Raw genomic sequence first — 15,458 nt, 5'->3', positions numbered from 1 at the left:
TTATATCAGTACTTAGTAATACAAATATATGATGCTTCTCGTCTTGCCAATTTAGGAAACTGAACAATGAAAGAAATGGTGCAGATTTTGGATGAAAATAAGCAGAAACAATGGGCCTGATTTATGAAAGCTCTCCAAGGCTGGGCAGCACGGTGGCTCAGGGGTTAGCACTCCGGCCTTTGCAGCGCTAGGTCCCAGGTTCGATCCCCAGCCAGGACATTATCTGCATGGAGTTTGCAGGTTCTCCCCGTGTCTGCGTGGGTTTCCTCCCACATCCCAAAAACATGCAGTGAGGTTAATTGGCTTCTTCCTAACAATTGACCTTAGACCACATTAATGACATATGACTATGGTAGGGACATTAGATTGTGAGCTCCTTTGAGGGACAGTTAGTGACACGACTATGGACTATGTACAGCGCTGCGTAATATGATGGCGCTATATAAATATTGTATAATAATAATAATAATAAAAAAGGCTGGAGAGGACACTTTTATCAGTAAAGATGGGTGATCCAGGAAACCTGGAATGAATCTAGTCCAGGATTCAGAACATTTGCTAGCAAATAGCAAATTACTTTTAGGAAATCCATTGCAAGTTTGCTGGATCACCCAGTTGCACTGATGAAAGTGTATCCTCTCCAGCCTTGGAGACCTTTATTAAATCAAGCCCAATGCCTATAGTAATTTATTTTATATTCTCACAATCTGTACACCAACTATTAACCCAATGTACTAATGTAGCAATGTAAATTCAATAAATATAGATACAACATGCTTTATGGAGTTAGGGAAAGTTTAAAATCTCTATAAGAGTATGTTATTGTTGAAAAGTCACCATGACAAGTAGAGGGGTCCAATTAATCCAACAGGAACAGAATTTTAAAGCTAAAATAAAGGTTTTGTTTCTACTTACACTTTAACTATTACAATGCCTTTCTAAATGTAGAGATATTAAAAAAACAAGATATTATGCATTCATACTTAATTTATTATTTTAAATAAGAGGAGTATGTGATGCTTAGGTTTCAGTATTTATCATGTATTATTGAACTTGTAAGATGTTTGAATTTGGAAAGAACATATAAGGAGGTACAAATATTATTGTGGGTTTCATTCAATTACAAATATTACTTTTGCTGGAGGTAAAGAGGAACAGAGTGAACTATTTAGTGAAATTGCATTTTCCATTCTGTTTGCTTATCTTTCCCTCAGAGCACCATTTAGCTCGGCATCTCTGTGTGGTTACAAACTGCCCACAAAGCTGGAGCTCTGTCCAGACACACAAGTGATGTTGGCTGAAATAATCTTTCATAATTGTTTGGTGTAATATTGAAACAAATGATGAGAATACAGGCAGATTGTTCTATGGAGGGGTATTTCTAGTGGTCAGTGATCTTGCAGATGCTTCTCGACACTTGTAAGGTCACAAGCTATTGTCTCTGTGATAACAATCTAACATCTCCATGTAGCTTGAAAACCCTTCTACTCTTTAGCCATAAACCTTCTAACAATGGCAGCAGACAGATTTCCATTCTGGGCGGTGTATGATCTGCTTCCTCACTAAAATCCTTTGCTTATTTATTAAAGTCTTTCATAAGAGTGAATTGCTTCATAAAACCATGAAATTCTGGGATGTACCGGAAGGTGACACATTCCGCCAGTATGAATGACGCTCTCACTGAATATATTTATAAACATATCTAGTCATAAAAAAATTGGATGGTTTCCTGTAACTGATTACAGAAGGTTGGAAAACTTTAAATATGCATGGTGTCAGTGTTGGAAAGGTTAAAGAAAATAATTAGAATACTGGAATATCTGATGATTTAAGTAACAAGCCGTCCTTCAGCTTATGCAACTGAGGCGCAGCCCATGTACTGAGTAATTGAGGCAGTGTTTGTTGCCGGAGGCCTAGACTGTAATACATAAACTCTCTGGGATCCTCTCCAGAGATGCAGCAACAAACATTCAGCTGAAAATTTTCCACACAGAAACACAATTATCCAAGCTGCAGGTGTAAGACTGGCACCTGGCCGCCTGCACAGAGCAAACCCGGGTTCAGTGTCCAGCAGGGACTCCAGGGGTTTGTATACTCTCCCTATATAGGTTTTCTCTGGGGGGTGCTTATTTCTCCCACAACTAAAATAAAAATTGCTGGGATATTATCTGATTTTTGAACAAATTGACTGTGGTGAGTTTCTGAATTACAATGGGCTTTATGGGCTTGTCAGCTCTTCTTGAGATAGGACTAATATTAGCTCTGGAATAATAGAGAATTATTTGATAATAATCTATTTATTTATTAATTTATTTAATAAAATCTATATTTGCAGGCCATACAAACACCAACAATGTCGCTCTGGAAGCATATGGGACAGTGCCGAGTCCTGTGCAAATTTGCAGGAAGTCAGTACCTACATATGTATAGAAATAAAAACCATTCCACCATCAGTATTAAAAAAGATTGTAATGTTGGTTGAATATCATACAAGTGGATAGTACAAAGAATACTTGTAGCTTAGCATTACTTACAGTGGCAGCCATGGCCTGATTCGTGGCAAGATTAAACAGTTTACTTTTAGGCTGAACTGACATCATTGGACGTGCAGAAACAAGCTGCGAATTTCCACTGCAAGTCGGAAAATGTTTGACTATAAATCAGTAATTTACCCTTATTGTCCCGTGTTGTCACATCTAGCACAAGATCCGTTCACAGGCTTCTTCTCCTATAGGTTTATCATAATTCTAGAGGAGCTAAACATTCACCACCCATTGCTATAAGCTTGCCCGCCTGCGGTGCCATGGTGGTGGTGTAATTACAAATACATACATCCCAAGTAACAATGAACAATCAATTTTAAGGAATAAATTTTATATATATATATATTTTTTTTTTTTTAAATTTCCAGCAGTTATTACCACCATCATTCCTTAAAAAATCTCAGATTTTCTGTGCAGCCAGTACTACTACCCCTTGTGAAAATGATGGAATTTTTACTTTTGGAGAATGTTTAAGCTGTTTCTGTGGTTTTACTTAATTATTAAAGAATACAACAAATTACTGAGCATTGGAAAGGATTTTAAAACTCTACCAAGAAGTAATGCTACATGGAGTGTGGTAAAAGATATTGGTTGTTCCCAGTCAGCTGTATCACAGATTTGGAGCCAATACAAACACAATTAGAAAGTTGGAAAACTATAGGTAGACGAAGGAAGATGTCAGAACAAAAAAAACTCAAATCAATACGCCTGGAAAATAGAAAATGCACATCGAAAGAAATGAAAAATAAATGCTAAGAAATAGGAGTCTATGTCTGTCCCTAAACTGAAGAAAATCAACTGAAGGAATTTGGATTTACAGAAAAAACAAATGTAAACCATTTTTAACATCTACATGAATGAATATTCAGTGATAAATCACAAATCTGTATTGGCCGAGATGATGCTGGAACTTTTGTTTGGTTTTGTTCCAATGACACATGTAAGGACGACTGAAAAAAAACAAGCACATTTTCTTACAATGATATGGGGTTACATGCCAGGTAATGGACCAGGGGACAAGGCAATTGTTACCTCCACACTAAATGTACAGAGGTGCATTGATATTTTGGATTCTCCTTTCATACCCATCCATGGAACGTAGGATTGGTGATGAAGTCATTTTTTAGAATGATAATGCATCTTGCCACAAAGCACATGAAAGACCTATCAGCCTAATGCCATGGCCATCAAACAGTCCGAATCTCAATCTAACTGAAAATGTATAGTATTATTCCCAAAAAAATGGTCTATGACAAGGCTCCATCCCACATAGTTGATCTGTCCATTGGTATACAAAAAAAGTAGAAACTTCACTGAAGAATAATTTTGTTTTGCATTATTGAAGTTCACATCTCAAAGAATTCAAGTTGTCATAAAAGCCAGAGGAGGTGCAGAAAAGTAAAATTTATGTGTTGATTTCATATTTTTTCCCTACTTAGTCTGAACAAAACATGTGCCAATAATTACGTCATTTAATTTTTACAAGTATGTTATAAAATGTTAGATTGTTCAATTGCCTATAATTAACTTTAGGGGTGCTTTACAGTGATTGTCACTTGCTTTAATTGCATGCTACCTAAAGTCATTGCCGGATACCTGTAATATAAACCTTCCAGATTACTGATAGTTGTTGGGGTTTTGTATCATTACAGCTCTGGAGCTTCTCTCTTCCTGTAAAAGGTAAATAGAAAAATGTAACAAGATTGATGCCATTCTACTGAAGCTCAGAAGGTACAGGGATTTCCACCCCACATGCAGAGTTTAGTATTTACACAGAACTACCTTTAAGAATGACAGAAACAATCTGCAACACCCAGTGGTTTTAGCTTTTATAGCACAGGTGAACATTCAGCAATTTGGGAGCAACACCGTCATTCTTTTAGCAGGCTCATTGTACCTTGAAATATCATCTGGTGTGCAGGAGAGAAAAAGCCTTACATGTGAAAGTTTACAGGGTAGCTTAAAAATAACTAACATTGTATAGTGAATACATACTGTACATAGGTTAAACCTGCAGGAGGACAGCGCTATACAAAATGTTGCTATTGTTAATATTGCTTCCTTGGTTTGGAGAAATAAAAACAATGTTGCTGTCACAAATGATATCATTTAGTTCAGGTGGAGTTTATTTTAGCAGGGAGTTAAGCAAAGGAATGCACGTTCTCTTTTAACTGAAACAAAAGGTTTCACCTGAACCCAGGTCTTGCAAAATCAAAAACTATTTCAGCTAATAAAAGATTTTTTTTGTTCTATAGTATTTAAAAGAAGAATTATGTATGAGCAACAACCTGAAAATAACTCTGTATTCCCCAGTGATGCATAAAAAAGAAGATCAGGGTGAAGTTCATATCATGCAACATATGACTGATGTTTCTGAGGAAGTTATAATTTCACACCTTGAAAAACCTCACATGCTATTCCCATTATTCATCGCCGTACCTGAGTGACGTGAATGGGACCTCGTCATTCCTCCATGGTATGAATATGTATATGTGGATGACTTCATAATGGCAATGGCCCAGACCGATATCTGACACGCCAAACAAGGAGAGAATAAATAGAACGTAAACACAGATTATTGCTCTCCAGCCTCGTGGACGATTTCTGTTTTGCGGAGTAATTTTTGTGTCTATATCTGTCTATTGGATTGCTTTACAAATAAATTGGCAAGATTTTTCTTAAGACAAATCACTGATCAAGATTATATATAGGCTGGGCCACAATAAACCAATAATATGGTCACCCTGTAATAGAAAGCTCCAGAACAAGGACCTTCAGGGAAGGATCACCAAAAATGATTTTTTAAAATAGCTGCAGATGTTAAAAGTATTTGAAATGCCAATATTATGTTAAAGATTATACGAGTAGGTGACTTTTTTGGAAGACTTGTGATTTTGATATCTGATTCATTGTAGTCAAGGAAGGTATTCGAAGCCCATGGAAAAAAAAAAAGATTCCACAGTTTTTGTAAAGTATTACTGAGGATGACTTTTAAATCAACTTTTGGTTTTAATAGGCTTTGCCGATTTTTAAGTTAAATTTTCTCTAGTTTCTAAGACTTTGACACAGAGGGTTGCCATGTGAGGATTTTAAGAAAATAAAGGAAAAAAAGAAAACGTCAAAAGAAATCCAACAAAGAAGCAAAATTAATGGGAAATTGAGAAGAAAAATCAAATTGGGCAAAAGGGGGTTAATTATAAAGACTTCAATTCCTAGTTTAAAAAAGGGTAAACAAGACTATATGTAGCAAAATACTACAAAATGAATTACAAATATACAAAAATAGTCTTTCCTAATTAGTTCCACTTCTGTTAAAATAGAAGAAAAGCTTAGCAGCGCAATTACTAAACCTGCTAAAGCTTTTGCAAACCAAATTTCCAAAATGTATTACTTTAGATAACTTATAAATGGCCGCTAATTTTATCCAGTCTCACATGAGGATACTGGAAATTTGCTGGGGAAAAAAGTTTTTTTGGGTCTTGAATTTAGTCATCAATTGAGTTTTGCAGAAATGGAAATATTTTGTGTTATATATATCAATTCCTTCCATAAACTAGTTGATGATTCTCCTTTTAAACACCTCCTGGCTTGCTGGGAAGATGAAGAATGAACTCTATCCTAAGGTCATTATTACTTTGGAGATTATAAATATCTGCAGACACAATGGAAATATTGCCACCTGGAGGCAGAATACTGAACTGCGGTGCTTGAATACCAACTCAACAGAACCCATCATGGACCCAACAGGAATCAATCATTGTTTATTAGATAGCGTTAAGTTTGATGCACCTATTTCAAATTATATAAATGGGGGGTTTTTTGGCCGCCAATGCAGTTTCTTTAATTCTGTAGAACATGTGTAAAAATCTGCAGTTTTAGATAGAGAATGACTTAAAACCTTTAAAACATGTTTCCTGAAAGCAGAAGCCCTGCAGTTTTTATGATCCCCAAACATTTGCCTGAAATCCATGTAATGTAAAAAAAACACTAAAATTATTACTAATCTAAACACAATATCAAATATTCCCCATTTTACATACAAAATAAAAAAAATTGTGTCAAGCCACAAAACTGTGCGTGCTCGTGGAACAGCGAAAATTATTGCACCTAAAATGAATATTAAGCAATGGTTTAGATGCCTTTGCAGTGCATCAATTTAGTGTTAACTGTAAATGAGAACTCTAGAATTAATTTTCTTTCTCTGGCATGTCTAACAATATCCAATTTGTGATACACAATCATGGTTTACATCCACTATTGCACCCTATGCACATTTTGGATTCATATATTTCCCCCCGTGATAACAATGCAGTTAATAAGTGTGAAGTGTTTACCACCTTCCTTACAGACTTTGATTTGAAGCCCTCACTGACTCATGTAGCTGAAAGCACAATTAAATCAGTAATATATCCCACATAGGAAGAGGAGAGCAGAGTGCAGATATCCAATGAATACTGCATAGTCTAAAGCTACATAGGGTCAGGGATAAAGGTGTTTTTTTTTTTTTTTTTCAAAAAAGTAATCAAAATCAATAAAAAAGAAATAACAAAAAATCCCCCCAATTGTTCTCCTTCCATATTTTAAGGCTAAGTCGTTTAAGGGATGTTTGGAAATTTGCTCTTTAAGGTAAAATAGTGAAATTCTGGGCTTTTTTATGATGTTACCGTGTTTCCCCGAAAATAAGACACTGTCTTATATTTTTTTTGGCTCCCAAAAACACACTAGGTCTTATTTTCAGGGGATGTCTTATTTTTCCATGAAGAAGACCGCAGTACACATTTATTGTTGAAAGTCACTCATGATCACTCATGTTCCATTGATTGTCCCCTTCTGATCACTCTATGCCATTGATTGTCCCCTTCTGATCACTCTATGCAATGACTGTCTATTGCAAAGACACACACGCTGCAGCCAGCATAAAGGACACACACGCAGGATCAGATATCTGGAGCTGTCTTGGTGAGTACTTTTTTAATTTACCGGTATGTATGCTTTTATTTTATTTTTCTCCTAGGTCTTATTTTCGGGGTAGGTCTTATATTAGGGCAGGTTTACAAAATAGTGCTAGGTCTTACTTTCGGGGTAGGTCTTATTTTCGGGGAAACACGGTAGGTTCAGAAATTATATTCTTGTTCTGAAATTAAATTATTGTGGCCCTCAGTGGACATATTACGGCTCTTTAAAAAATTGGTGCTTCTGGTTCAGCGCAGTGTTTCATGAGGACATTCCCACATTAGACACTGGCTCTGTATTGGCTTCTACAAAACCTTCCATAGTATCACTACCGCACAAATGGCGTTTATCTGAAATCTATGTTTGATGAAAATCTCCCAAATATGTATGAAATAAAAAGATACTAAGAACTTTACCTATATGCAGAAATAGTTCTATTGGTCATTTTACAGTTATAAGAGGATAGTAATACACTGGAAATAAAATGTTTAACAAAGGTGTAAATATGCTGAATAAATATGCTGAATACACATTATATTTGTATTGGATATGGTATCCTCAGAAATCTTACTGGATTTACTACACTAGGAGTTCCCACTGCAGGATAAGAAAAACTGCTAGGGAAAGGTGATAAACATAAGAACATTGTCAGGAAACCAACTATAAACTTATCATCACATCCAAAGGAATGCCATCGCCTGCAGAACTGCAGGTATCATTTTTAGGATACACAATGTGACACTGATCACAGTAGCTGGTAATGATTTGCTACAAAGTCTCTGCATTTTATCAGTAACTGCAGACATCATATCAGAAATGATAGGCCTATCCTACAACTTTCTTTTTATACAACTCCAATATGGCTTGATAATGTTTCCCAGTAATAGCGGCGAGGAGGGGTGAGGGTGGCAGGGAGCCATTTGGGTGTATCCTCCAATACAGCTGTGCTTCAGGGTTAGCAAGGCCATTAGACAGAAAATTCTGTGTATGTACTGAGAACTTGTTAGAAACCCCACCACAAAGTAATTTTCATTTATATTCGTATTGCCAACCCACATTATCATTTCCTGAAGGTAAAAGCTACAAAAGGTCAGGGCACTGCATCAATTGCATCAGTAATGCATCCAAGTACACAAAACAGCTGAATGCAACCAACTACTCCGAGGTATCTGCCGACTGGCCTGGTTATAGCAGGAGGAACAGTGATATCCATTCATTGTGCTACACTACAGATAGCAATATGATCCCCATCATTCTTATACAGTTGCATGGAAATTTGACCATCTATGGACACCAAATGACCACAAAAAAGGTTAAGCAATACAAAAACTACTGAGGTAGTATTCTCTCCTTTACAAATGACCAAAAATAACATTATGCCCGCTCTAAATAGTCAATGGCCTTTAAGCAGAACGCAAAGCATAACATAAAGAAAAATGTATAATCTGAATGAGGATCAAACCTTCAAACATACTTTAATATCTCCTCATTGTGCAATCACTGGATATTACATTCTGGATCACTAATTCATGTCCAAAGCACCAGACACTGATCTTGTGTGCTGGTTTTTACTTCATACACATGGAGTTGTTTGAATGGCTTCATTGTATCCTTCACAAAGAACGCTTTTACAGATTTTACCAACCACATCATCAGGAGAGATCCTCGGGATCATGAACACTGGATCAAGCATGACAAAACAAATTCCAGCCATTACTGAGTAGTTGTATTACATGTTGTGTTATAATAATAATTTAAGCAAAGATTGATTCTTCTTTGTAAATCAATAAAAAAACCAATAATAAGTCACTGTAGGATGTCAAAATTTAAGAGATTAGATCTAATTGTAACTGTCCATACCCTGTGTGATAAAACTGGAAGAATGTGAGAATTGTAACTGTGAGAAAATGATGAAACTAAGAGAAGTTGGTTGGTTGTGGCTGACATTACACACTGTGCACAAGGCGTGTTCTGTCATTTCACTTTCTAAACTGATATTCTGTTGTAAACGGAAGCCGGTATGGTATGAAACGATCTCCTAATCCTGACACCGCCCTCCAGATGTGCCTCTTCATGAAAAGTCGTGAAACACAGTACAGGGCTGTTGTTTTAGGCAAGGGAAGTGTAGATGTTTTCTAAGGCTCAATAAGAGATCATCAAGACCTTAGTGGGAGAAAATACAAGGAGGAAGTAGTGTAACACCATGGGTAGATAGATAGATTTCAATCTAGATAACAGTAGTTAGGAAATACATATAGAAGAAGGCCTATCATCAGATCCATTCATGGTAAAAGCATGCATACTGAGTATTGTGACAGCGGAACACCCCAGTATTTTTTTACCTCTAACATACATCACAAAACCAGATAATGACCATATCTGCTTTTTTCCAGGATGGGACCATGTTTGTTCAGGCATCATCTGGGGGTCACCATCTATTTCTGAGATGACAACTGTCTGATGCAGATTAGCCTTTACTCTCACTTTGTGGCTGGATCCACAATGTTGCAGTTCGATCCCTGGGGGGGAAGAGACTAAGGAAATGCTTCCTCTGACTTGAAGCAGACTGATGACATCATCTCAGCCTAAGCAAAGTCACGAACTGATGCTAACAGAAAACACACATTGTATATATGTATAGAATATTACAACATTTTCATACCTTGTGCCAGTAACAGTTTTCACGTGAAATATTTCCACAAGAAGAATGCAGATTGAACTCCTGTTGGCAGGATCAGCGGTTCACAGCTGCACCTTTGTAGATACAGTTATGACGATTCCAAACTCCCACCAGATAACCCACAAATTCCAATTGCCAGTTGGTGTCTGGTGATAATCCAGAGTTCCAGTTTCTTGCAGTAGACAGATGCCACCTTAATGTGGTGTTGTTATTGATGATCCTGACCTTGTCAGAACAATGGGTTCAGGTGTTGGGAGTGATTGTGTCCTGATGGTGTTTATTTATTGGTGGTGAATTGGATATCTTTCTTTGGTTTCACCTTGTGCAGACAGGCAGGGATGTATCCACAATTATTTGGAGACAAACAGTTCATTTCTCCTCAGAAATACCTGAAAGAAACGGATGGTAATATTAGTACAGAACCCTCTCACATCTTCTTGTGGGCCCGATGAGGACCCTGAAAATTAAATGTAACTCTTCCTATTCTGCCTGACTTATACATCATTTTTCCAGCTGACGGCGTTGTATGGCTCACGTGGTGATGATCAGTGTGATGAGCAGCGCATAACACAAGTCACAGGATCTTTCCAGAGGGCATACCGGCCAGGACAAGCCTTTGGAATCAATATTTTCATCTTTAAAGAACTAAAGGCAAAAGTTCAGTAACATATGACTGATGGGAGCAGCTGCTTCCCTGCATATTAAACGTAATGCTAAAACTTCCTCCCCTCAGTCTTGCACAGTTGTATAGTCTCCTGGACTGAAATAACTTACACTGATGTCACAGACAAAAAGCAATAAAAGCTGCAGCAAGACAGAGCCAGCCTAATTCTGTGTAGAGGATGTCCAGCATTATCTTTCAGTCATGGAGACTCTGGTAACATGTGGGCACATTTATTTAGCTTGTTAAAAGGGTGGGAAAGAAAAAAATAAGCATCTTCTGCTTCAAGTCTATTGAAAAGTTGAAGCACCTCAGATTTCCACCTATTAAAACCTCAAATTCCCAACTGTCCCCTAGGATATTTTAGGTACATTGATGGCCACAACAGCCTCAGCAAAGTGTATGAATCAAAGCTGGACCCACCCAGAATACAACAATTGTAATTAGTTTTACAGCTGCAAACTGGAGGTTTATAAAGTTGAACCACGGGACTTCTGAAGCTTTTAAATAGAACAAGGAACGGTAGACGTGATGGGAATTCAGTGGTCATTTTTGCCTTTACTGAAGCTCTTCAAATGATTTTAAAGCAGACAGCAACCAACCAAAACTGCACACAGTAAATGAAGGAAAGGCTCATCTGTGGCTAATTTGAAAACAGACTAAACCACACAAAATTCAGCAATTATACATGTGCAATGTGGACAGATTTTTATTCATTCATCTTATTATGGAGCTGGTGTTCAGGCCTGTAGCCGTATCTGCAAACCAATGGCACCAGTTAGTTATATGTACTATGGTGAAATGCAAAAGCTTCACGTTAGAGCAGAAATCAAAGGCCTGAATGACAAGGGAAGATAATTTACCCAAAGACTTTTTTCACAAATAATGCCATGCAAAAGTTTAGAGAGTCACCAATCTGCACTTCTGACCCACTCAGACGTGCAGAAAAAGTGACAAATTACACTTATCTGTTGATTGGTACAGGGGTAAAAAACGAAAACAGCCATTTGCATTTACAAAGGGCTCGTCTTGATTGAGAAGCGGCTCCGTGTAGGCAGTATAATGATAAATATTGTGCTTGTTATGCAGAAAACGCGGACAGTTTGTTATGGCTGTCACTGAAACAAATGCAGATTACACATATATACCAATTCCATATCAGACTTCATCCCTGCTCATATCCAAATCTTGATTTTATGCCAAAAAGGCTACAAGTTCAACTACTAAAAATGTTCCTAGCAGCCGCAGATCCCACACAGCACATTTACAGAACTGCTGGTAGAATGGTCAAATTAAACAAGTGAAGCAAGCAGGCGCCAGTCACTGCTCTAACATCGACACTTCTCCTCTTAGAATTATGAACAAAATGAATGAATCACTCAATAAATATAAATCACAACAGATACAAATCATTCAGTTTTAATTATAACCTACAGGTATGATTGCAAAGACAATAAAAGGGGTCACAAGCAGAAAACCTAAACCTGACGAGGGACACTTAACCCTTTCTGATTTGAGTTCCACGTCAATCCAGCAATTTTTATGCAATCATGTTCTGCTACCTTGTGACACGTACTTGTAGGCAGGAATACAGCCTCCAGCCATTTTATTGGATTGTGTAACTCTTCTTTTTCTCTATGAAAGGCAGAAAATAACCTACAATATACAGAGCCCACACTATCCCTCCTGCAACACTCAATTTTTAATCAACATTCTGCCAACATAAATTTGTAAAAAATTAAAATAACTTTTTTTAGTCACTTGATCGATTCTGAATTTTCCTTGTGAAAAATTGTTTTTATTCTTCATTTATAAGGAGCCAACATGTGACGCGGCGCTGTAAAATATGGGTTGCAACTGACAGATAAAATAAAACGACACAGGAGGAGAACAGGACTCCAACCAAAAGAGCTAACAATCTAAGTAAGGTCTCCTACCCTGAACTAAACTTCCCCATGCCTACAAAACAGACCTGGTTTCTAGACACACACAAAAGGAAGAGGTGATTACTGAACAGAATGTTCTATAAATGCAAAGCAAGAAATAGATGGATTATTAAACTTACAATATGTATGCAAAAAAAAAAAAAAGTCCACTTCCGTTGGTTTAAGTGATTAATTGTGTCATCTGACAGTTTTTACACACTGTGCGGTCTGGAGTTCATCGTTTGCTGCTTCTGTAGGCAAAAACAAGTAATAAACCAACAGCCGACCATTCTCTTTTATGGGAGTACTGGGCCAGGATTCCACTTTATGCTGCAGAATATTTCTCTCACCACACTACCAAAATCTCTTCAAGTTATCTCTGGAACATTTTCCCCAGGATGTACATGAACAGTTTTATGAAAATTATGAAATTAATGACCTTTAAAATTATGTTTATGTTCTCGCACATAACAATTGACAATCATCCTGTTTTTGTAAAATTGCCAGGCCCTGAATGCTGACAGTCGCTAGGTGGAAAAGCATTAAAACTGGTGCAGGGAAGAGGTGATTTGGACACAGCTTGCTCCGTCTGATGAACCCTACATAGCCAAGGAATATGTTTAGCTGCTTGATGGAGATTTGAAGAAAAAAAATATTGGTAGGGGGTTAGGATACTGGTTATTAGGACTGAAGGAAAAAGAGTGAAAGTTGTAGAATTTCACCCAAAGAAGAATAAATGACATGTCTATGGAGAATCTGATTACATCATGAGATGGGAGAACAGATAAATTCAAAAAGACGTGCTTACTAGAATGAATATACTAACTCCTCGGAAAACTTATCCCTGATGCACAACTAAACAAGATATTTTAATTCTCTTTCTTCTCAAATACATCTGAAAGTATATGGGAAAACCTCCCTTGCAACTCCTATATGGTATAGGTTGTAATGACTCCCCCTCCCCCCCGCCAATCCTTTCTCTCCCCCCCTTCAACCTTCCCCTCCAAACCCCATCCCGTTTACCCTCTTGTTTTCTACCCACCAGTTTTAAATGGAAAATGTTTTTCAGTGACCTGTTATTTCCATGACTGTTTTCCGCACATGGTTACACTGCTATGTATATTGAAACTGCTGTTATGTACAAGAATGACACATCGGGTATTGGTTATTTTTTATTTATTGCAATATGTTCTGTTTGCAGTATAAAAACAAAAGTATAACAAAAAAAATGTCATTGGAACAGGAATAGAGGAAAAGTTTTCTAAAGTGGAAACCCAGTGACAACTATCTAAGAGCTGATTTCTTTGGGGATACGTTGAGTCAACAGAACTTGAAGTAATAGGAAATCTTTTGAATGGCACACAGGTGATTAAAACTAACTAACTGAGGTTTTACTATGACATACTCTATACAAAATGAAACCATTCATGTTCTACCTTACAGAGAAGAGATGAAACACATAATAGCTGTATAATCTCTTGGAGCAGTACTGTACTTCATGAAATGTTCAAGTTTCATGAAATATTGTAAAGCTATAAGTCGCAGCTCCGATAACTTACTAGTTTGTAACATTTTGCAGACCACTAACTATAAGATTTATATGAATGCTACCTAGCGCTCCAACAGACATGATTTATGATGTGCTGAAGGAAACTGCAAAAGATACATCCATATAAATATTAAAAAATACCATTGCAGTAAAACACACACCTAAACAAAAGAATATTATTCACTTTGTAATTGATGAATCGTGGTTGAATGTACAAAGAAGAACTCAGATCCCTCTTGAGTGCTGTGCAAAGTGACAGAAACTTTGTATCCACCTTTCCAGTGAATGTTCCTAATCCCTGGCCAGCACTGTGCAATATTTTGACACTGAAGATCTTCTAGAAACTGTGACTGGGAATACGTAACACAACACTGCGACTGTTCTCGGACTACCTAATAAATGGTCCATTATCTGCTCCGTCTTTTAGAAATATATTAGCATGCCAGCAAACAGGCTGCTTTTTTAATCTCCCAGAAGAATAATATAACTTGTGCTTGCTCAGGGAAAGCAACTTTAACATGAAGAGTTACAGGAAAACCACTTCATGGTGCTGAAACTGAAATAGGCGGGGAGGCATAAACCTGACACAAAAATCATCCAAAACAGAACATCAGCGTGTATATTGGCTTGTTTTCTTTTGCATAAACTGTTAAGAAATAAAAATATTCATACTTATAACTATTAATAAGGTGCTGTTTCTCTACCTACCAATGGGATATGTTTGACAGCCTAATAATGCTCTCTTAAAATTGGGGGCAGACTATTTTATATAGTTTTATATATTTTATATCCCTTTGTTCCACTTCATATACTTCAGTCTACACTCCAAGACTATGCACACCATGAACCAGCTTTTTTTATATGACCCAAAAATAATACATTTTGTCTGTTGATTCCAAAGTAATCTGTCGGTTAGTAAGGTGCAGAATAGGCTGTAAGCAAAGCCATTGGATTGCTCGGTAAGAAATGGTGCTTGTGCTTAAAGAAATTAAGGAATTATAAAGTATATTAAGAACAAAGACTGACATAGCTCAGACTTAGGCTGCGTACACACGTGCAATAATTGTCGTTGGAAAGGAACGTTCCACAACAGATCGTTCGATAATTGTTAACAAAAAAAGTGCACAACTGGTAAACGACGCCGATG

General features: G+C 37.0%; 1 protein-coding gene across 4 annotated transcripts in view; it reads right to left on the bottom strand.

The window, feature by feature from the left end:
• Positions 1-15,458, bottom strand: part of LOC140340813 (CMP-N-acetylneuraminate-beta-galactosamide-alpha-2,3-sialyltransferase 4-like) — an 83,269-nt gene that overhangs the window by 47,396 nt on the left and 20,415 nt on the right. For 3 of the 4 annotated variants that reach the window (XM_072426219.1, XM_072426222.1, XM_072426220.1), the window contains exon 2: positions 10,159-10,565. The exons of the other annotated variant lie outside the window; for it this stretch is intronic. The gene's annotated coding sequence lies outside the window, so the exon portion shown is untranslated. The remainder of the gene's footprint in view (positions 1-10,158; positions 10,566-15,458) is intronic. 4 annotated transcript variants of the gene reach the window in all.

This window comes from Pyxicephalus adspersus, chromosome 11, assembly GCF_032062135.1.
Source record: "Pyxicephalus adspersus chromosome 11, UCB_Pads_2.0, whole genome shotgun sequence".
Lineage (NCBI taxonomy): Eukaryota > Metazoa > Chordata > Amphibia > Anura > Pyxicephalidae > Pyxicephalus > Pyxicephalus adspersus.
The sequence above is the reverse complement of the archived record's forward strand: the minus strand, read 5'-3'. Positions and strand labels throughout refer to the sequence as shown.